This window comes from Cyprinodon tularosa, unplaced genomic scaffold (assembly GCF_016077235.1).
Source record: "Cyprinodon tularosa strain WSP-4 unplaced genomic scaffold, ASM1607723v1 ctg877, whole genome shotgun sequence".
NCBI classification, from domain to species: Eukaryota; Metazoa; Chordata; class Actinopteri; order Cyprinodontiformes; family Cyprinodontidae; genus Cyprinodon; species Cyprinodon tularosa.
Window position 1 is genome coordinate 317462 of NW_024039648.1, and position 21596 is coordinate 339057.

Below are 21596 nucleotides of genomic sequence, written 5' to 3' on the forward strand. Positions count from 1 at the left end.
ACTGCTGATGCAGAGCGCTATGATCACTCCTCTGAAACAGTTTATTAACGCCTAAATTAACTTCAAATGTCAAAACCTGCCGGCAGAATATGTTGGCTTTTATTATCCTGCTGCCTGCAGTTTGTAGCACAGACCTGAAAAACGCTAACATCTACTTCCAGCCGCCACCAACAGGAGGGGAAAACCCTGGAGAGGCGAGCGGGCCTGAGGCAGCTGCTGCTGGGGATTCCCAGTGACAGCGCAGCGCCGGTATGTGGGGGTCTGAGCGGCTCCCACAGAGAAATAATCTTTGAAGGCAGGATGGTAATCTGGATGAACTGACTGCACAGACCATGTTTTCAGGAGGACTTTCTCACTTCAACATAGATTCTAACTACTTTTTACCCGCTGATCACAGCTAATATAGCTGCCATTGTTCCAGGCAGAGAAAGGATAGAGTAGCTCCGCCCACCGCGCATCAGACCCACTTTACCACCGCGCAGCTTCAGCCGCGCATCAGAACTAAACCTGTACAAGCATCAAAAATGAAGCAGCACGCGCGTTTTTGCTGCTCCTGCTGCGTGCGATCTGAACGTAGCATTAGGAGGATTGGAGGATTGTGGCAGCATTCTGCACAGCACTGTGACGTAACCCCCCCCCCCCCAAACACCAGACGTAATTCAGATGGTTTTTAGGCTAAATCGGCTCGGTCCGTCGTAGTCTGGTTTTATGTTTGCTTGTGATTTTGAGAAATGATTTCGTCCCACTTTAGTCGATAGAATAGATTATGAAACTTACGGCTTTTCACTTTTCAACCAAATGTAGACGTAAATCATGTTGTCCTTATAATGACTTTTCAACCAATTTTTTGCTCGGTGGGATGCGTATAAAAACATGAGCCTTGAACTGGGACACACCCAGTGGTTACCAGTCCCCTCCAGGAAGCACCAACCTTAACAGCCACTTCTCCAACCCTTAGAGCGCAATCGTTTCTGCTGAAATTTTAATTAGCTCACTTAGCAGTAATAAGATGCTGCTTTCAAACCGGACAGCGTGTCAAAAAAGACGCAGAGCGCCCAACCAGCATCAAGATGCAGAGTCCCAGAAGAGTGAAACGTACCTTAGGGTAGGACCCCTTGATGTGTCCACCGTAGACTTTGAATGAAAATCAGGCCCGCTGACGCTCAAACCACCTTCAGTTTCTGCACATAAGCTTAGAAAATGTGTTTCCAGGTTGCAAGAGGTCTCAGCCTTCCTGGAGGAGAGCTTAATAGCTCAATCACCAGGAGTGAGGAGGCTCTCACATGGGAGAGACAGACCCACCAGAAAATATTTCACAATAAATGAATACTTCATGGTCATAGGCGGCTCTAGACATGAGCCAAGAGGGGCCAGTGCTTTGGCCCCTGCACTGTAAACATAATGCAATATGATGATTTACTGGCACAGAAACAGTAGCTGATTAGTTCTGTGCGACGGTCTGTTTGCACCTGAAGCCAAAACACGCAGCGCCACAGCCAGTCTTTGGGGAACACTGGTGGGTAACTGTGTAGACGGTGAACAAGCTCATCATACCGACACACGGACACCCACAATCCTAGCTAGTTCCTGATTGGCCCTCTTGCGTTGAGGCGTGGAGTAATATATCAATATTGGGCATAAATCAAAAATATCTGCTTTATATCTGCAACAAGCTAACTGCAGCACAATGCGAGAGGACACACAGCCTTTGATGCTAAACTTTACAGATTAAAATCTGTAAAATTCTGTTGGTTCAACTGATTCAGATGTTAGAAAACTTTAATAATAAAGAAGAAACTGAGGGTGATTTGTTTGGAGCGTCGCTGTCCGTCTACCCGACTCGTCCACAGCATCCACCTGTTAGAGCGGACTGAGTTTCCAACATTTCATACTGGAATCAATGCTTTCAGTTAAAGTTATCTCCTCTGATTTGATCGTTGTTGCCGAGGAAACGCTTTACTGCACAGGTTAATCCTGGAAACTACAGGGTGTCCGTTTTAACCTCACACACTAATATGCAAAAGCCATTCTTGTCACTTTCTCACTCATTGTTTGAAAAAAGAGATAAGAAACAGGATAGATGCACTCATGACCTTCATATGACATAACAGTGATGTCCGGACGGCGGCTGGAGGCAGATTGGGTCTGTGTCCATATGCAACTCGTTGGGATGTCAGGCCAGGCAGCTGGAACGACCCGTTCAGCGGTGAAGCAGCTGCTGATGAAAGCGATGTTGGCATATTTTTTACTAAACAATTCAAGTGTCAATATTTCCTTTTTTATGTCCTTCTCAGCTTCTAAATGAACCTATATTTATACAAGTTTGGACTTTTTTTAAATTTGATTTGCCAAAGCCTGAAACGTGTGTCATTTCTTAATGTTATTTATAATATTACTGTAAATATGCTCAGAAAAGAAATTTCATGTGTAATCACATGTGCAAAAAGTGTATTTATTGAATAAATGTCTTCATGTGATTTTTGAGAAATGAGTTTGGAGAAACCTCCAGTCAGCTCCAGTCTAACAGCTTGTTTAATGAGTGTGTTTGACATATTCTACAAGATCACTAAATAAACCCTTTTTGCAGGGATGTCTCAGTTTCTTCTTCTATCTGTTGCTTTTCCTGGTTTATTATCCAGCAGCTCAATTCCTCAAATCCTTAATGATTGTAAAGAAAAAAGGCAGAATTTTGTCAAGCAGAGATCTCAGAATCCAGTCCTGAATGTCCGAGTCCTGCAGCTGTTGGATGAGTTTCTGCTTTAAAGGAAAAGTCGCTCATATTCAGAATTCAAACTTCTGAAAGTTCTTTAAATCTGAAATGATTCCATCCTGTTCAATAAATGATCAGTGTTTTTAATTCAGAGTAATTTTCATGTGAATGTGCTTTACTGGAGGCATCCATGTTTGTCAAAGAACACTACTGCCACCTACTGGTTAGTGACATTGTCACGGTGCGGTATCGGCTGTTGATCAAGTCCCAGTGCTGTATCTGGTGTTTGTCACAACGCGCTATTATCCAAGTCATCTTGAAAACATTCTTCTTCCAAATGTTGGCTACATATTACGGGTTTTTTCTCTGGCCAGAAGTTCGATGGCAAATCCTCCCTCTTCAAGTTGGCGATCCAACGACCAACCCGTCCGTGGAGGATCAGGAATCAGAAAGGTGGAATAACTCTTTTTTTCACTTTTACCCGATGTATTCCAGCATCCAGCTGCCATGCACGTGGGCATTGTCAGTTTCACTATAGCTCTGGTGAATTTCAATGGTGAAGTCCTCTGGAAATCTTCAATAATTGTTGTTGATTGCAGATGTGTCTAGTAGTTCCCATTGATTTAGCTTGGAAAGCGGGGAGAATGGCGCTAGGCTTACCGCACCGTGACATCACTGCTGGAAGATGGCAGGAGGGAGGGGCTACTATATTTGGGCAAAAATGGCCGCTCCCAGACTCAGTGATCATGACGAAAATGTATCTTTAAAACATTTTTAACGTTAAATTCATTAAATCACTGCAAACATATTAGTTTTAGGTATAAATAATGATCCATTAATTTTTTCTTGCTGACCAAACATTTCCTTTAACAAACCTGATTTAAATAATCAGGTCCTCTGCAGGACTTCAAATTCAAAGACTGTCTTCAGGACGGCAATGCCTTTTATTATCAACTCTGTTTAACAGTCAGTCAAAGCAGGGATAAGAATCCCTCTAGATCTAGGCCGTCCCCAACCTACAGTCACATTTTTCTTGCTGCTCTTTATCTTCCAACTAGCATGCCTAGTGCTAGCACTTTATCCCTGATAACACATCTGCCTTCCAATGCATCACTTCACTGCCCCCCACTTATACATTTCATACTTTTTACATTCTTATCTCTCAGCGAAAACAATAGAAAGTTGGACAAAAGTTAACTTCTCAAGGAGTCTCTAGCTGGACTACATTTTAAACATTTTTATGTTATTTTAATCACAGCGGCGAGAAGTGAAACGTCTACATTAGCACAAGACGGCTCCCTTCTCTACACAGGACTTCGGCAAGCCTTTCCACGGCTGTCATGGAAATGAAAGTCAACAGTGAAATTCAATGTTGAGGTAATTGCTGGTCATAGTAATTATATGCACTGGCTGGTGTCCCAAAGCACTGAGATAACCCCACCTGTGGTTTTAAACAGCAACACGTCGGATTACAACCAACCAATGCAACCAAGAAACAAGGTGCTGATTCTAATCACAATAACCAGACTGCTAGTGCTTGCTGGAAAACTCTTGGAGAAAAACAAAAGAACAAACAGTTCAGATCTGAAAAGGTGCAGAACAGGAAGAACGCCACATCTAGAGGATAAAACCTGGACAAAACTTCAGAGACAGACGTCTTCTACTCAGAGTAACAACAGGTGCAAAAAGATGTATGTTCCTAAACCAAAGGATAAGGAAGGAGCCACTGACATTACTGAGAATACTTGAATTCCACCAAAATCAGGTTGATTAGCTGCCATTCTCGATGCTGACCCTCAGGAAAACAGTCTGTTTATAAGAATATTTATCTATACCCTAAACAGCCTCATAACTAACCAGCTGCTAAACTAAGAACATTAATAGTAACTGATGATCCTTTAAGTAAGATTATACGCTTCTGTAAGAGAAAAAAGATGCGTGTAGTGTCTGAAAGAGGATAACACAGATGACAGAATAACATCCAGCAGACTGAATGAATGGACCAAATGAGTCTGCTCTCTAAGATCAGTTGGCTTTATTGATAACTTTACTAACATCTAGGAAAGGAGAAATGTCTTCATGAGCAATGAATTTCACCTGAGTTGATTATGTGTAAAGGATTTGCCTTCCGAAATATAATATTCCCAATACAAATTACATGATGTGATAAAAAACTGCTAGTGTCTCCCTGATGATAAATGTCAGCCTGCTGAGGTCTTGGAACAGAAACAACAGAATGACCAAAAGATTAAGACGCATGAAATGGTAGATAAGGTAAAAGCAAAGTATAGGTCACAATTTCCTGTATCCAGCCCATCGTTACCACTGAATCTGTCCCTTCAACATTAAAAACTCCAAACCTCCCCTCATGTCACCCCTAACCCCCTCCTCACCACCTCTCTGCAGCCAAATAATACCTAAAAATCTCCCTCACCACCCGCTCTATCTCCTCCGCATGAAAAAGAAGATAACGGTAGCTGGCAATCAGGACCTTCAAATTATTTCCCTGTGATATATGTTTTGTGCATAAAAAAAGTGAAAAAAATAATTCACTAGCTCCATTACGCACATTAGGTTTAAAAGCAAACATTGCATGTCCGTTTGATGAGGATCTTATTAAAGAATGATCGGCAGGCTATGGCAAGCCGTTTGATATGTATTAGTTTTACTGAATATGCTCTCCTGATATCTCAAACCTTTTTCTTTGTCTAAATGACCATTTCAAACAAAATGTCATTTTCCACATCTAGAATAAACATTCTGGATGTCTATAAATTCATTTCAGATCTCCATATTCCTCATATTACTGGTCATCATTTGTATTATCAGAGGTGGAAAGGAACGAAATACATTTACTCAAGTTACTGTATTGAGTAGGTTTTTTGTGTATTTTGTATTTTTCAAGTAGTTTTTAAAATCGATAATTTAAATTTTACTTGATTACGTTTTGAGTGAAGTGTTGTATTTTGTTACATTACAAATCCCATCCGTTACTGAGTAAAAAAAAAACGTTGGAAAACCGAAAGGAAGATAAGAAATCGGGCCTGGAAGCGCTACAGTGAGTGACTTGATCAGCATGTAGATCTTGGCTACCAGGCGCCAAGTCTTTCTGTAGGAGATCGGGAACGAGATGGAGGTGGATCAGCAGAGCGACGACGGTCCAGAGAACTTTTCACTAGAAATGCTAGCTGAAACGTCCAATTCTGCTGCCCAAAACCACGAAAATCCTTGGCCACATTTCAAAGACTGCTTTTCATTTAAATTCAAGAGGGCCAACAGTATCATCATGCAATGCCAGATGCGTCTGCCAAAGGTGACTGAACTGGCAGCATTCAATAACTGTGTCATGTGTGGCGTGTTTTATGTTGTTATTGCATTTGTATAGTGCTTATTAAATAACTGTTAATGTTTGAAGAAAAGAAGGACGGCCCTCAGAACCAACAATTTATGGCACTTTTACCTTCAATTGATTGTTTGAAAAAGTTTTATGGGATGGTCTGAACTAAAATGGCACATTATACCTTTCTAAGGGTCTTAAATGTCATGTGTGACATGTGTTCTCTTGTCATTACATGTGTATACATTTGTATAGATTTTTCTTTAATTAAAAAACGAAATAGATTTGGATTTATGACTCCTTGTCCTATTTTCATTACATGGGAGAGATCCCCTGCCCTGTTCAACAGTTTTTATTTTTTTTAAATGTAACTAAGTAACTTTTACTTAAAATACATTTTAAATTAGCTACTTAGTACTTTTACTTGAGTCATTTTTCTGATGGGTAATTTTACTTGTACTTGAGTAATATTTCATCCAAGTATTTGTACTTTTACTTGAGTATGATATTTTAGTACTTTGTCCACCTCTGTGTATTATTTTAACTAGGAATAAGATGTACTTCAGATATAAATACATTCCCCCATGCGCGCTCACGATTCTACGGAAGCCGGCAGACCAAACCAGATGAAAGCGCGCATTCAGCGTCTGCTCTGCCGATAATGCAAGCGTAAAAGAAGAAATGTGCTGTTTACCTGTGCAAAGAAAGAAACAACGAAAGAAAAATGTCTGAGGACTTCAGTGTTGAGGAAGAGCATGAGTTCTTTGCCGAGCTGAATGCGCTGGTTTGGTCTGCCGGCTTCCGTAGAATCGTGATCGCGCATGGGGGCGCTATTAGGAAATCCTATACACTACTGTTTATGCTCTAAAAACATTCTAAATGACTTCGTTTCGAGTAAATTATGGACGCTACCCACTCAGGACACTTGGAATACATTGGACGAGCAGTATGGAGGAATATTGACACGTTTTTGTGGACTTTTTTGGACCTTTCTGCCTCGGGCGCCATAGACCTCCATTATTTGAATGTCAGCAGACAGCAAGAAGCCTCCCAGATCTCCAGATGCATTTGAGATATCAAAAAAGTACTCCAGGGTGTTGTTCAGCATGGGGGTGAGTAGAAAATGAAGGCTAATCATGTTTTGGGTGTACTATTCCTTTAAGATCCTCCTCAGAAACCAGACTTAACTTCCTAATAACCGCTCAGACAGTGGACCCTGTTTGGGGCCTCGCTGAGTTAGAGGCAATGCTTGTTTATTCCCCCCATGGAGACTCGGGGCTCCTGAGGCCCCGCAGGAGCCACGTTAGCCATTTGTGTTACTTTAACCTATTGTGTAAGAAGTTAGGAGCAATGGTAAACCAACCATGGCTAACGGCGGATGTTGCTAATGCTACATCCACATGGACTCACAAGTCCAGATGAGCTCTGTTTCATTTATATCTCCTAAAAATGAGTAAACATGAGGTGTGTTTATTGAACGTTAGCTTCTCTGTAACACTGAAAATTAACATAGGGCTTGTTTTTCTTTTTTTCCTGTTTTTTTATTGTCTTTCCACTGTCACAAGTGCAGAGCAATGAAATTATCTCCACATATAACCCATCGCCTTGGGGAGCAGTGGGCTGCCATTGTGCGGCGCCCGGGGAGCAGGGTGGGGATTTAAGGATCTTTGCTCAGGGACTCAATGTGGCATTCTGTGGGAGTGGGGCTTGAAGTCAGATCCTCTGGATTCCAAGCTCTATGCTCTAACCACTAGGCCGCCACTCCCCCCCCCGCCTTTGTATTCTCTTCCAACTTCTCCTTGATCATCATTAAAACCAAAACCTTTTCGTTCCAGTGATTTTTAGGCTTTGAAGCATTGTTCCTAGATGTTAAAATGTCTGTTTAAATCCTAATCCCGGTCTGAATGTGACGCTTTTAGCAGCACAGATGAAGATAAGAAGATCCAGGTAATTATTTACCTCATTAATGCAGATCAGGTAATTATGTTTGCCGTTCTGGCATGTAAAACCACCAAAGAACAGGTGTAACTCTTTTACCTGGGGCTGCTGCATTTAACCCAAGCATGGATGTTCTAAGTGGATTAACATCTCTGGGTTTCCTTCCAGAGGTTCTGTGTGTTTGTTGCCTCTGACCCCTCCACCTCCAGCCCGTCCGTTCCAGCCTGCCAGCAGTTAGAGGTAGCAGAGCATGTCTAATGGAGGCTCCATGAGGTTAACTTCTACACTCATTTGTTTTGGAAGCACTTCTCTGTGCTACATGTCCACACATCTTCTCTCTCTCACTGACAAATCATTTACAGATGCTTTTTAGCTCAACACGTACACCTAATAAGCATGCAGCAGCCGCCAGTGCTCAGGAAGCATGCTGAAATGAGCACAGGCTCTCCAAATGAAAGGGGAATTGAGTTCCCTGCCAGAGCTGTTTAGATTTATTTCATCAGTGACACACACCAGATTACAAAGATGATTTAGTCACTGATGAATTCTTGATAGGTAGCCAGTGAGCTTCAAACGCTTTAAGCTGATCCTAACAAAGCCACCTAAGTGTGTAACACCATGAAAATCAATTCATTAGCCACAAATGATCACTGAAAACTTAAAAACATCTTTAAAATAAATGTAGCAAAGAAAGTCTGTGTAGCTTTTAGATCAGTGAACACAAACAGCAGATTAACGGTCCAACCTTTTCAGCTCCACTTCCACATATTGCACTTTTCTTAGACACAAACATGAGCTCAGATTTCCATAGATAACAATTAATCAAGAGGAGGAGAAAAAAAACAGTTTCTGTTTTGACTATAAGTCAGAAAATGGGACGTTCATAATGAGACATTTGTTTCTCCCTGAAATTGAGTCATTAAGAGAAAATATTCTCTTCCGCTGTGAGACCATCTCCAATAGGCTCTATGCACAGCTCCACTACTTCCTGAATTTAATGCAGCTCCTTTGTTTCCTGTCTTTCATGATTGGATGCACTGATTAATCCAGGTGTGTATGACCTAAGTAACTGGCCAGACACACCTGGATTAATCAGTTCGTCCAGTAATGAAAGACAGGAAACAAAGGAGCTGCATTAAATTCAGGAAGTAGTGGAGCTGTGCATAGAGCCCATTTTCTAACGCATCATCAGTGTTAGTCCCTTGCAAGTCCCTTACGAAAAAAGATCAAATTACTAGGATCAATCATAAAAGCTGAAGAGTTTTATTTCAGCAGTCAACAACATTCAACAAATGATATATGGTCCTTAAAGTCTAAAACATTTTCTTCACTGCAAACGTAACCAAGTTTTAACTAGATTGTTCTATAACAAAGATTTGCCTGTTTTCTTCTGTTTCCATTCAGTTCAGTTTATTTCTATAGCTCCAATTCACATCATGTCATCTCAGGTCACTTTCCAGTTCACCAGATCATCCAGTCAGATTGATTCAAAGTTTTCTATCTAAGGAAAACCAGCTGATTGCATCGACTCATTGACTCTTCAGCAATCCCTCACACTAAGCATGCTTGTAGCGACAGTGGAGAGGAAAAACTCCCTTTGAACAGGAATAAACCTCCAGCAGAACCAGGCTCAGTGTGAGCGGCCATCTGCTGAGGCCCACTGGGGTTCAAGGAGACGGAAGCAGAGATTTTTACTTTATACAGTCACTTAGAGGAATGTCCTCTGACTGTCTTAAACGATAAGAATCCTTTTATCTCCTGTCAAGCTGGTATAGACAGACCTGGAAAGCAGACCATGTAGATCACATCTTCATTCATCTTGAAAAATGTAAGGGTTCAAACAGATGGATAATCAGAACAGATAAAATGATCTCAACACAATTATTGTATAGGTCCTTCTCTCCTGCCTCTCCTCATCTGAATTTGACTTTTCTGTGTCTATGAGTTTGTTATCAGTCAGATCAGAAGATGGTGCTGCTACCTTCACTTTCCACCTGTCTGTCTCTAGGAGTCCAGTAAAGCCGGCATACACTATACCATTTTTTAAATCGTTGCACGCAGCTACAGCTCACACTGTATGATGAAACCACAGGCTTTAAAAGTTCCCAGCTCACCATGTTTGTTCTCTCACTGTGCGACCCGATGCTCTGATGCGATCTACCTGCTCACACTGTACGTCTAAAAACCAGGTGGGACTCAGCGCCACAGTTAGATGGCGCTACTCTTACTCGTCTATCTGGAAGCAGAACCAGTAGCAGAGGAACATGAAGCTCACTAGAGAGAAACGCGCTGCCTTGGATATTTGGGTGATTTAGTGCTGAAAGCCCTAAAAAGAAAAGGAGACGACGTATTTGGACAAAGACATGGCTGAGCTAACGTGGCTACTACGGTCTGTCAGTTTGACAGAAAGAACTCCATTTCACTCATTGCCCCCCCGCCATGCTGCTGGGTTTACATCTGAGAAGAAGAAGAAGAATCCTTGTTGCCCACTGAGCGATTTGCGAACGACCACCTTACGACGGCCGACTGAATTTCAAAGATGTTTGAATTTCTCCCGACCTTACGATTCCTGATGGGGAGGTAGTCATTAGAGGCTGATCGCCCCTCGTTACCCCCTGTTCACTACACCATGCAACATCAGGCTGAAAGTCTTCCTGATTGAAAAATTCTCACCCAATTGGAGAATCGGTCCTAAAAGGGCAAAAAATCATACAGTGTGAACTGAATGGTAATCAGTCAGCAGGGTCCAGAAATGTGGAAGACCTCCTGCCTTGTTCCAGAACCAAAGAAGACTCGCCAACAGTCCTCAGTGACTATAGACCTGTTGCCCTGACAACCACATCATGAAGGTCCTAGAGAGACTTCTGCTGGTTCACCTCAGCAAGCAGACCAGCAGCTATCAGGACCCCCTACAGTTTTCTTATTGCCGGGGAGTTGTGTGTTTGTCACAACGCGCTATTATCCAAGTCATCTTGAAAACATTCTTCTTCCAAATGTTGGCCACATATTACGGGTTTTTTCTCTGGCCAGAAGTTCGATGGCAAATCCTCCCTCTTCAAGTTGGCGATCCAACGACCAACCCGTCCGTGGAGGATCAGGAATCAGAAAGGTGGAATAACTCTTTTTTTCACTTTTACCCGATGTATTCCAGCATCCAGCTGCCATGCACGTGGGCATTGTCAGTTTCACTATAGCTCTGGTGAATTTCAATGGGGAAGTCCTCTGGAAATCTTCAATAATTGTTGTTGATTGCAGATGTGTCTAGTAGTTCCCATTGATTTAGCTTGGAAAGCGGGGAGAATGGCGCTAGGCTTACCGCACCGTGACGTCACTGCTGGAAGATGGCAGGAGGGAGGGGCTACTATATTTGGGCAAAAATGGCCGCTCCCAGAGTCCGTGATCACAACGAAAATTACTGTTTTAATTTTTTAGTTATTAACACTTAATTCATTAAATGTGAGTGGTGGCCTAGTGGTTAGGGCATAGGGCTTTGAATCCTGAGGTTGTGAGTTTGATCCCCCACTCTCACAGACTGCCACTCTGGGTCCCTGAGCAAGACCCTTAACCCTACATCCCCACACTGCTCCGCAAGGGGATGGGTTAAATGCAGAGAATGAATTTTGCTGCCCTGTACTTGAGACAGTGTAATGACAATAAATTGAATTATTATTATTGCTGACTGGACTTTTCCTTTAAAAGGTTTTTATCTGCTGCGTGTCTTATGGTTTAAAAGGATGTCTTGTCACACAAACAGTTAAACCAAACTGGTAAAAAGAGACCTAGAACAATGTATTTATCAGAAATATCAACATTGTGACAAATAAACACACAGAAAGCTCTAGAACTTTTAGTAAATTAGTTTATTCAGGGTTTCAACAATCGCCTATAATTAATCTATTGAGTGTTTATCTATCTGCACAATTTATTTTTTTAACTGTGTTTTGTAATTATATCAGTTTGTGCTTCTGAATAAAGGTTCGGTCAAACTCAGCCTCACAAACCATGCGTTTAATTCTGTTGATGCGGTGGAGCATTAGACATTCTGTAAAGACTGAGATGGATCGCTGTTTCTGTCTCTAGGCAACTGGGACAGCAGCAAGGAGATCCTGATTACATACTGCAACAACAAGATTGCTTCCTTTAGTATTTCCTGTCTTTATTTTCTTTGGTATTATTAGATAAAGTATTGATGTTTCAAAATAATGAAAGTATATGTTCCAAATACAGCAGAGGTGGCAGATGTGGAGCCATCCAGTCATCTCTATGCCATGTGGTTGTGCCTATGCCTCGGTGAATTAACCTGTGCAGACTGGACTCACCCCGTTCAGTGGCTGAACAGAAAAAATACATGACTTAATACGACTTCTGCAGAATGACTCCACATCTCCCACCTGTGAGATACCAGATTCAAAATAGAATTTCCTGACAAAAAGGATGATAAAATACTTCATGACATTCTGGCAATGGTTCTTGGAATTGTAAAAGTAGAATGTGAGGCAGATCTTTTAGTTTTCAGGCTCCTCTCCTGTGGAACCAACTACCAGTTTTAGTCCCTGAGGCAGACACCCTGTCTACTTTTAAGGCTAGGCTTAAAACTTTCCTTTTTGATAAAGCTTCTAGTTAGAGTGGCTCAGGTTATCCTGAGCTATCTCTATAGTTCTGCTGCTATAGGCTTAGACTGCTGGAGGACATAGGGACCCCTTTTTCATCATTCTGCTTCATTCTATCTCTATTCTCCCACTCTGCAGAATCTGTTAGTTCAATCTCTAACGTTCTGCTCTCTCTGCTTTTTCTCATAGTAGCTTCATCTGGTCTGTTCCTGTTTGGCTGTGACTCCATCCTGGAGAGAAATATCAGCTGTGCTGCTGCCATCAACACCTTTGTTTCTAGATGTTGGAGCTTGGCCTGTTTTCCAGTGTAGTCCTGTTTCTCTGACTGTGACTAACTGGATGTGCTCTCTTCATCCTCTGACATGGGAGCTGGCTCGGAGCTCGTCTGCCTGGCTGTGTGTTTCCTGGACGGGGCCGCCTGTGGAGCTGGTTGACAGTTGCCTTTTGTATCTATGCTTCTTTTTCTATGTCTGCTTCTGTCTCCTTGAACCCCAGTGGGCCTCAGCAGATGGCCGCTCACACTGAGCCTGGTTCTGCTGGAGGTTTCTTCCTGTTCAAAGGGAGTTTTTCCTCTCCACTGTCGTAGCGGCAGCATGCTTAGTGTGAGGGATTGCTGAAGAGTCAATGAGTCGATGCAATCAACTCAAAAACTTTGAACCAATCTGACTGTACAATCTGGTTGAATTGTCTCTGTAAAGTACCATGAGCTGAAATGTGTTGCGAATTGGAGCTATAGAAATTAACTGAATTGAGTTAAATTAAGCTACAGTAGTATCCATTCAAAATTTTCCCACTTTCCTTGGTTGGTCCTTGGTTGGTCCTTGGTTGGTCCTTGGTTGGTCCTTGGTTGGCCCTTGGCGGTCCTTGGCTGGTCCTTGGTTGGTTCTTGGTTGGCCCTTGGCTGGTCCTTGGCGGGCCCTTGGTTGGCCCTTGGCGGGCTCTTGGTTGGCCCTTGGCTGGTCCTTGGCGGGCCCTTGGTTGGCCCTTGGCGGGCTCTTGGTTGGCCCTTGGCTGGACCTTGGCGGGCCCTTGGTTGGTCCTTGGCGGTCCTTGGCTGGTCCTTGGCTGGCCCTTGGCGGTCCTTGGTTGGCCCTTGGCTGGACCTTGGCTGGCCCTTGGCTGGTCCTTGGCTGGCCCTTGACGGTCCTTGGCTGGTCCTTGGCTGGCCCTTGGCTGGTCCTTGGCTGGCCCTTGGCGGTCCTTGGTTGGCCCTTGGCTGGACCTTGGCGGGCCCTTGGTTGGTCCTTGGCGGTCCTTGGTTGGTCCTTGGCTGGTCCTTGGCTGGTCCTTGGCTGGCCCTTGGCTGGTCCTTGGCTGGCCCTTGGCGGTCCTTGGCTGGCCCTTGGCTGGTCCTTGGCTGGGCCTTGGCTGGTCCTTGGCTGGCCCTTGGCTGGTCCTTGGCTGGCCCTTGGCGGTCCTTGGCTGGCCCTTGGCTGGTCCTTGGCTGGGCCTTGGCTGGTCCTTGGCTGGGCCTTGGCTGGTCCTTGGCTGGCCCTTGGCGGTCCTTGACTGGCCCCCTACAATTCCTTTTTATGCATCAATCTTTGTACTAAAATATTTTTTCTGTCGTGATTTGTGGACATTAAGATCTAAAGCGCCATCTCCTGGTCAGACCCTGTAATTCAATGAAAGGCTGGAGGGAGAGTAAAAAAAAATATGCAAGAGGGGGTCACTCCATTGGCTGGACATTGGAGGGGATTCTGCCCCCCAATGTCCACCCCCCTTTCAGAGACATAGACAGGTATGGGGCATTACAGGCTAACAAAGAAGCCAAATGACCCCCATTCCAAAGGGGGGGACCCGTTCTTCCGTTTCTATTTGCATGTTTTCTAAACTAAAACCAGGCTTTGTTGGGCTGCTGGATAAAACCTGGAACCTGGATTTTTTTTTTTTTTTTTTTTTTTTTTTTACTTTTCTGGAATGACTCTGACCTGGATGACTGAGAATCTCCACCACTAACAAACAGCATCAAACAAAACCTGGTTTTCCAAAGATGGTGACAGTAATGTGTTCTGAATGGATCTGTTTTTATCTCAAAGGATGATATCTGTTATGAACTGACTTTATGTATATATTGGTAAAACAACAGGACTTTAACCTGCAGACTCACTGTGTGTGCTCCACATCTTCTACCATACTACAGCCTTTTTCAACAACTCTGTTTATGTTGTTTAACACTGAGCTCAACAGTATTGGATGCAATGACATTTTCTGACATTTAAGCATATGGCAATGCATCTAAAATGGGACGTAACACAGAGCCTGGAACAGGCGTCCAGATAATCCCAAAAACTAACACTGAAGTCTGTTTCTCAGGGATCAATACTGCAGTCATGATGCCCCTTCCACGGCTTAGGTATGAAAAGACACAAAGAAGGTTTAAACTCTGACCGAAAGCCCAGAGAAGACCCAATCCCCGCATGCCTGGCCACCCATTTTAGGTTTCCACATCTCATGTAGTGTGAGGAAGAACTGATTTAAATCTGCTAGACATCAACTGGAAATTAAATTGTATACATCTGATCAAAAAAAAGACACAGCATTGCTTGTTTGCTGAACGCAGCTCGTGACTGGAATAGAAAAATGTGCTTTCTCTCCTAAATGATCCATTTTAGTGAAGCAGACCAGAAAATTGGACATAATAAGAACTGTTTTTCCTTCCTCTGATATTTTATGAGGGAAATTAAAGTTTCCTGTCTTCTTTATAGTTTTTCCTAAGGTGTGCTTTATCATTTAATCCCACTGGTGTTTCTTTATATTGTGTCAAATCACAACATGTCACTTCAAGCCAATTTAAAGAAGAAATTCCTTCATTTAATTCATTTCATACTTTTAAAAGGTTTCCAATGCAAGGAAAGCCAGGATATTGTAGAACTGACCCCTCCTGGATGAGCCAGTAGCAACATAGAAAACCTCTTCCATGGTGTCGTTGACTTGTCAGCAGTCACTCATACGACAATGCACAAAGCGACAGTGGAAAGGAAATACTTCCCTTTAACAGGAAGACACCTCCAGCAGAAACATTTTCTTCACCGTGTTCACTTTTATCTGCCAAAAGTGAGCCGCCGTGTGAGCACACAGAGCATCTGCATAAAAAGAACACAGACGTATTGTTCTAAGCTACTTTCTAGGTAACAAATAAAGGTAAAGGTTAAAGGTCGTAGTGGCTTTATCTAGAGAAACACGCATCAATATTAAAGTCTCCTGGAAAGTCATCTTCCAGGATGCAGGCATTAGCAGCCAATGCCTGCATCCTGGATGGTACCAATGCTAAAAATAGGACAAGGCCAGATGGAGCTACCAGAACCACTTTAAGCTTTTTCTATAAAGTAAATCTTTAAGCCTGGTCTTCAAAGTAAACCTGCTGTCTGCCTCAAAGGCTAAAACTGGAAGGTTGTTCTACAGGAGAGGAGCCTGAATACTAAATGTCTGCCTGCTATTCTACTTTCAGAACCTCTAGGAACCACCTGTACATCAAAACTATGGTGTTTGATGGTCGGATTATTACAGACTTTACTTCTGAAGAGGCAAATGAAGAAGTGGAGACATAAGGCAGTGCATTAGAACGACAATGAATTGAAACTAGGATTTATCACTTTGGTTGAGAAAGGCTTGTTTATTCTTTGTTCTAAGCTATGAATAAACTTGCCCACTTTAAGAAAAACAAACTGGTGGTTTGATGTTTTAAAAATAATTTTGATAATGTACATTTGGCCCTAATCATCAAAATGATTAGAAATAAAAGCTTTAAAAGTTTCACTTTAAAATTCGATGCTATAATTTCAATTTATTTCAATTTATTTCTATGGGTTCAATTCAAAACAATGACTCACAGGACATGCTCCTCCTAGATGAGCTTATAAGGACAGCCGATATTCACACCGAGCATGCATGCAGTGACAGTAGAGAGGAAAAACTCCCTTTAAACAGGAAAAACCTCCAGTAAAACAAGGCTCAGAGTAAGTGGCCTTCTGGTGAGGCTGAATGGGGTTCAGGGAGACAGAAGCAGGCAGACTAAACAAACATAGAAGCACTGATCAAGACATACATTTTATGATAGAAAAGGTAAAAGTAAATTACCTCCATGGGAGGGATAAGGGAGGGATAAGGGATAAAAAAGAGCACCCCCAGTTAGTCGGAGTAAAAGTTGAGCCCATATTTATGTCTAGCAGAAAACCAGGACAAAACACAGAAAACCAGGCCTAGCTCTATTATCTATGATGTAAGGTGTTGATGGCAGCAGCACAGCTGATATTTCTCTCCAGGATGGAGTCACAGCCAAACAGGAACAGACCAGATGAAGCTACTATGAGAAAAAGCAGAGAGAGCAGAACGTTAGAGATTGAACTAACAGATTCTGCAGAGTGGGAGAATAGAGATAGAATGAAGCAGAATGATGAAAAAGGGGTCCCTATGTCCTCCAGCAGTCTAAGCCTATAGCAGCAGAACTATAGAGATCAAAACAATTATGGCTCTTGGTCAGTTTGGCAACTGTATTAAAAAGATATCTAGGATTATTTTAATGCTCCTTATCAATGAGAGAAATGCTGCTCTTGTTTTATGAAGGGTCATCTGATGCAGCACTAAACTTTTTTTCCAGACTAGGTGAGATTCCCGTAGGCATGTAGAACGCCATTTTCTCTCCCGTTTGCTAACATTAGGCTTCAAAGTGTACAGCTCTTTAGTAAATAAAGTAACCAACCTCTATCATTAAAGTTATTCTTTTTCAAAGGGGCTACATTTTTATGTTTGGTTTCAGAGATCTGACTCACATGCAGAAACACCAAGGAGACCAGACTTATTAAAGTGGTTTATTATAATCAAGTGGTGGTTTCTTCCAGCACAGGAACACAGGGCAACCAGGTTTATCTCACGCCTCCCCTCCCATTGGCTAAAAAAAGCTGGGTTGCCCCCCCACCTTCTACTGGCCGCTGCGTGGTCTCTGTCACCACGCCGCTGTGTCTCTGGTCATATCATCACACTGGGTTAGCAGTGATGATGCCATTAGCAGGATTCTAGGTGTTCTTTTGTTCCTCCAAATCTCCCTCACAAGCGCTGCGGCATGTTTATCGATTAGAAGCAGAGTTGTTTCGCCGTGTTAGATCAGATGCAACTGCTGCAATGTTTTCATGTATGATCGTTGTGCTCAGTGGTATAAAATAGCAGGTCGACCGGGTCTGATCTTCCCACAGCATGCCCATCAGAACTGAGACGTTTGAAGGCGATTTTAACGTATCAATGAGCCGTTCCCATTGCCACTGAAAGCCGATTGTTTCCAGGTTTAGACAGTTTCTTTGGGCCAGTTGTAAAGGAGTATACAAGAGGCTGATGTTACAACAGACATTACATACTAAGATTCAACACCTGTAGATGCCTGCTGGCTGATACCCAGAGGCTGGTGTGAAATAATGGAGGAAAAATTCTGGCCTTGGGTGAAATAAAATTTTTTTTAGCATGGAGTATACTACACTCTTTTTTTCCCCACAACAATTTCCAGAGATTTCTACTGAGATGTTTGTTGCTCAGTTTCCTTTCTGAGATATTACTGACAAAATAAAATGCTTCAAACTGTCACGATGGTGGCTCCTCTGAGTGCTTGCTGAGGATCAGGTAATCAAATATTTTTAATCCAAGGCACCTGGCTGCTTTTAGCCGCCGTAATCTCTTAACGAAGCGAAAGAGGTTGGACTTATTCCTCCCAAGCTGTTTTTGTTTAGCTTAGTTTTCTTGAAATAACAACACATGTTGATCAGTTTGATACGGTGGCCGACAGGTGCAAATGCGAAGCAAAAGAGAAAACATGCAAACAAAAAAAAGACACGCTCACAAATTAAATGCGGCAAACAAAAAGCAAATAAAATGCAGCAAACAAAAAAGAAGACACCCCCGAATGAAATGCAGCAAACAAAAAGAGAGACGCAAACAAAAAAGAAGACACCCCCGAATGAAATGCAGCAAACAAAAAAGAAAACACCCCCGAATGAAATGCAGCAAACAAAAAGTGTTGAAAACGGAAGTGCTCCAGACCACTAGGGGGAGTCAAAGAAAATAGTATTCATTTCTATGGGACCAGATGCAAGATTCAGAGAAAGATATTTGAAAGAAAGTAAAGGTACGTATTACTATATTTCTTTTTAGATACGCCGTCTTTTATAATATTACAGAATAACAGAATAATTTATGGGTAGCGTGATAGACTTTGTGTCAGTCATACCGTTGATAGATAGATAGATAGATAGATAGATAGATAGATAGATAGATAGATAGATAGATAGATAGATAGATAGATAGATAGATAGATAGATAGATAGATAGATAGATAGATAATTCGATTTACGCTTTTAACTTTCGTATTTTTATCTTTTTTTGATTGCTCTTATTTTTTCACAGTGACTCTGTGAAGTATTATCCTCTATAATGAGGTATTTTTCGGGGAGGTTCTGTGCTTTTTTGTGCTGTTTTTATCATGCTGCTCCCACCGGGACACGCTGCCTTTGTTTACTCCAGAGAACAGCTGATCGCTCTAATGCCGGCCAGCGTTTTAGCCAGACAGCTGAAATACCACCCGAACTCTGGAGGAAAACACGCCGTGGTTGCAGAGGAGGAAAACAACATTATCACTTTACTTGGATTTATCACTTTAATTGGACTTTTCACTTTATTTGGATTTAGTTTTTACATATGCATAGATATACGTACAGATATATATACAGAAGAGCTATATGTGTATATATATTTTATCTCTGTTTATTCTTATTTTTTATCTTTATTATATTGTATAGTTGGATGTGTGTATATATCATGTAAAACTGTAACTGGAGCGTGTAACAAAAGTAATTTCCCTCTGGGATTATTAAAGTATTTCTGATTCTGATTTACCTTTTTTAGGTGGCCATGTTTTGCTGTTTCTGTGGACAAAATCTAGGAACAATTCAAGTTTTCTGTTTTTCATGTGGGAAGAATGTGCAGATCTTGGCACAAGCTCAAGACACTGGTAAGCAGTGATGGCATAGTTACTTGTAAAAATTAACTTTAATCGATTACTTATTACTACTTGAAAAAGTAGATTAGTGATTACTTTTTTTGGAAATTCACTAAGTTACATTATTTATTTTTTTTCTCCACCACTTGTGAAAAGCTTGAATGTTGCAAATAATTAATTACAAGTTATTTAATTATAGTAATATCAAGTATGTATCTCCGCTTATAAGGTTGAACTGAACGGGAGATTAATGGTTACAACAGCACCCACACACACACACACAGTGCATCAGCAATATTACCTATGCTAAATAAAAATAATAAAAATAGATTAGACATATTAATGTTCTTTGTGTTACTGAAAAATATCAGCTCTTTTGATAATAATTAAGGTGATTTCTGTTTCAAACTTTTTATAGATTCAAGGATGGCCTTTCAACACTGAACTTCCAGAATGCTTTGGAGCAGCATGCTTCCATCTTCAGGCCATTTATGCGTGCAAGAGTGGAACAGCTGACATCCAAAATATTGGAGGAAATATTTGAGGTTCAGCTCAGTGAAAAGGGTAGCAGCAGACGACATGAGGAAACAAGAGTGCTAGGATTCTGGAGAGACCTTCTCCTTGACGCAGAAGGAGGACTTTAAGATTTATTGCTATATTCTGGTGTTATTGTAATATCTGATACATAAACTCATTGCTTCTTTTCTAGAACAAAAAACGGGTTTCTTTCTCCAGGACGTCCTGATGTTTGCCACCGGCTTGAACACACTACCTCCATCTTCAATTCTGCCACCACCAAAACTGATCTTTCAGGCCACTTCTCGTTTTCCTGTCAGTAGCACCTGCTCCAACACTATCAAAATACCAATGTCCAAGACGTATCATCAGTTTAAAGAAGACATGGACTTTGGGATTCAAAACTCCCCTGGGTTTGGGCTTTATTAAGGTCAAATGCAAAACAAAACAAAATGCTATCTATTTAACTTGTCAAACCTGTTCAGTTATGACACTGTTTACTGTTTGTGTGCGACCTTCAAATTTGGATTCTTGTTTGTTTATAAGTCCACCATGTTTTTCAGTTTAATATAGTTTTCGACACATGATTCCCAACTCTGTGGATGTGCTAGGCCACACTGTCTCTGGAGGTTCTCAAAATGTGCCTGAAGGTGTTCATCTCCACATTGAATGTTGTTAGTCTCTGTCACAAACTGTCCGAATGGCTCCTGGGAAACTAGGAAACCACAGTCTGTTCCACCAAACCTAGGAATAGAAGAAATACAGGAAACATTTAGTTATATTTACATTTCTTCACTAAACTGTTACTGCTCTGACTATTGTTATAACCTGTCTAAATGATTAATTGTATTTAAATTTACATTTTAGAAATTGTCATCTGAAATTGTTAGAATAAAAAGTGACATACTGTTAACACATTGTTCATTATTTTTGTTTTGGCAAATTATTTTTTAGAGTTCCCAAAGAGGTTTTAAATTAACCAGATGTTGAAGACAAAAACAACAAAAATTACCTGTGAGGTAGATGATACATCACATCTGGTTTACCAGATGGACAGCAAGATTGTTTAACAGGTCTTATGGTATGTTTATGCCACCTGTTCTTGCATTCATCAAGATCTCTCTGTAGCATATCCATGAAGACAAACCGCACAAGGCATGTGTGCTCATGACTTCCATTGAAGAGATGTCTTTCCTTCAAATCGTTCATGAGATCCATCCAGAACTGAGATCAACAATAAACCAAAATTATAAGATAATTATATCAGCAGAAAGTAATAGGACTAGTTTCTATGTCATGAAAATAGTTAAATATATGTTGACCTACAAAGTTAAATATAAAGTAAGCAGACATCAACTGTTATACTTTAAATGTTGAGCTTCTGATTCATCCATATCAAATGTTAAACTATAAAATTAAGTTGTATATAGCACAAAAACATAATGGTCATTAAGAGATATGCAAGTACTTCATTTCTTCTGACAAAGTAGAGGTAATCGAGTA

The 21596-nt window shown here is 41.5% G+C and overlaps 1 long non-coding RNA gene across 1 annotated transcript; it reads left to right on the forward strand.

The window, feature by feature from the left end:
- The first annotated feature begins 18539 nt into the window (after positions 1-18539).
- On the forward strand, positions 18540-21006 carry LOC119775548. The gene is made up of 3 exons (XR_005279664.1): positions 18540-18707; positions 19484-19589; positions 19996-21006. It is a non-coding gene; the product is annotated as an uncharacterized LOC119775548 (long non-coding RNA).
- Positions 21007-21596: the final 590 nt, after the last annotated feature.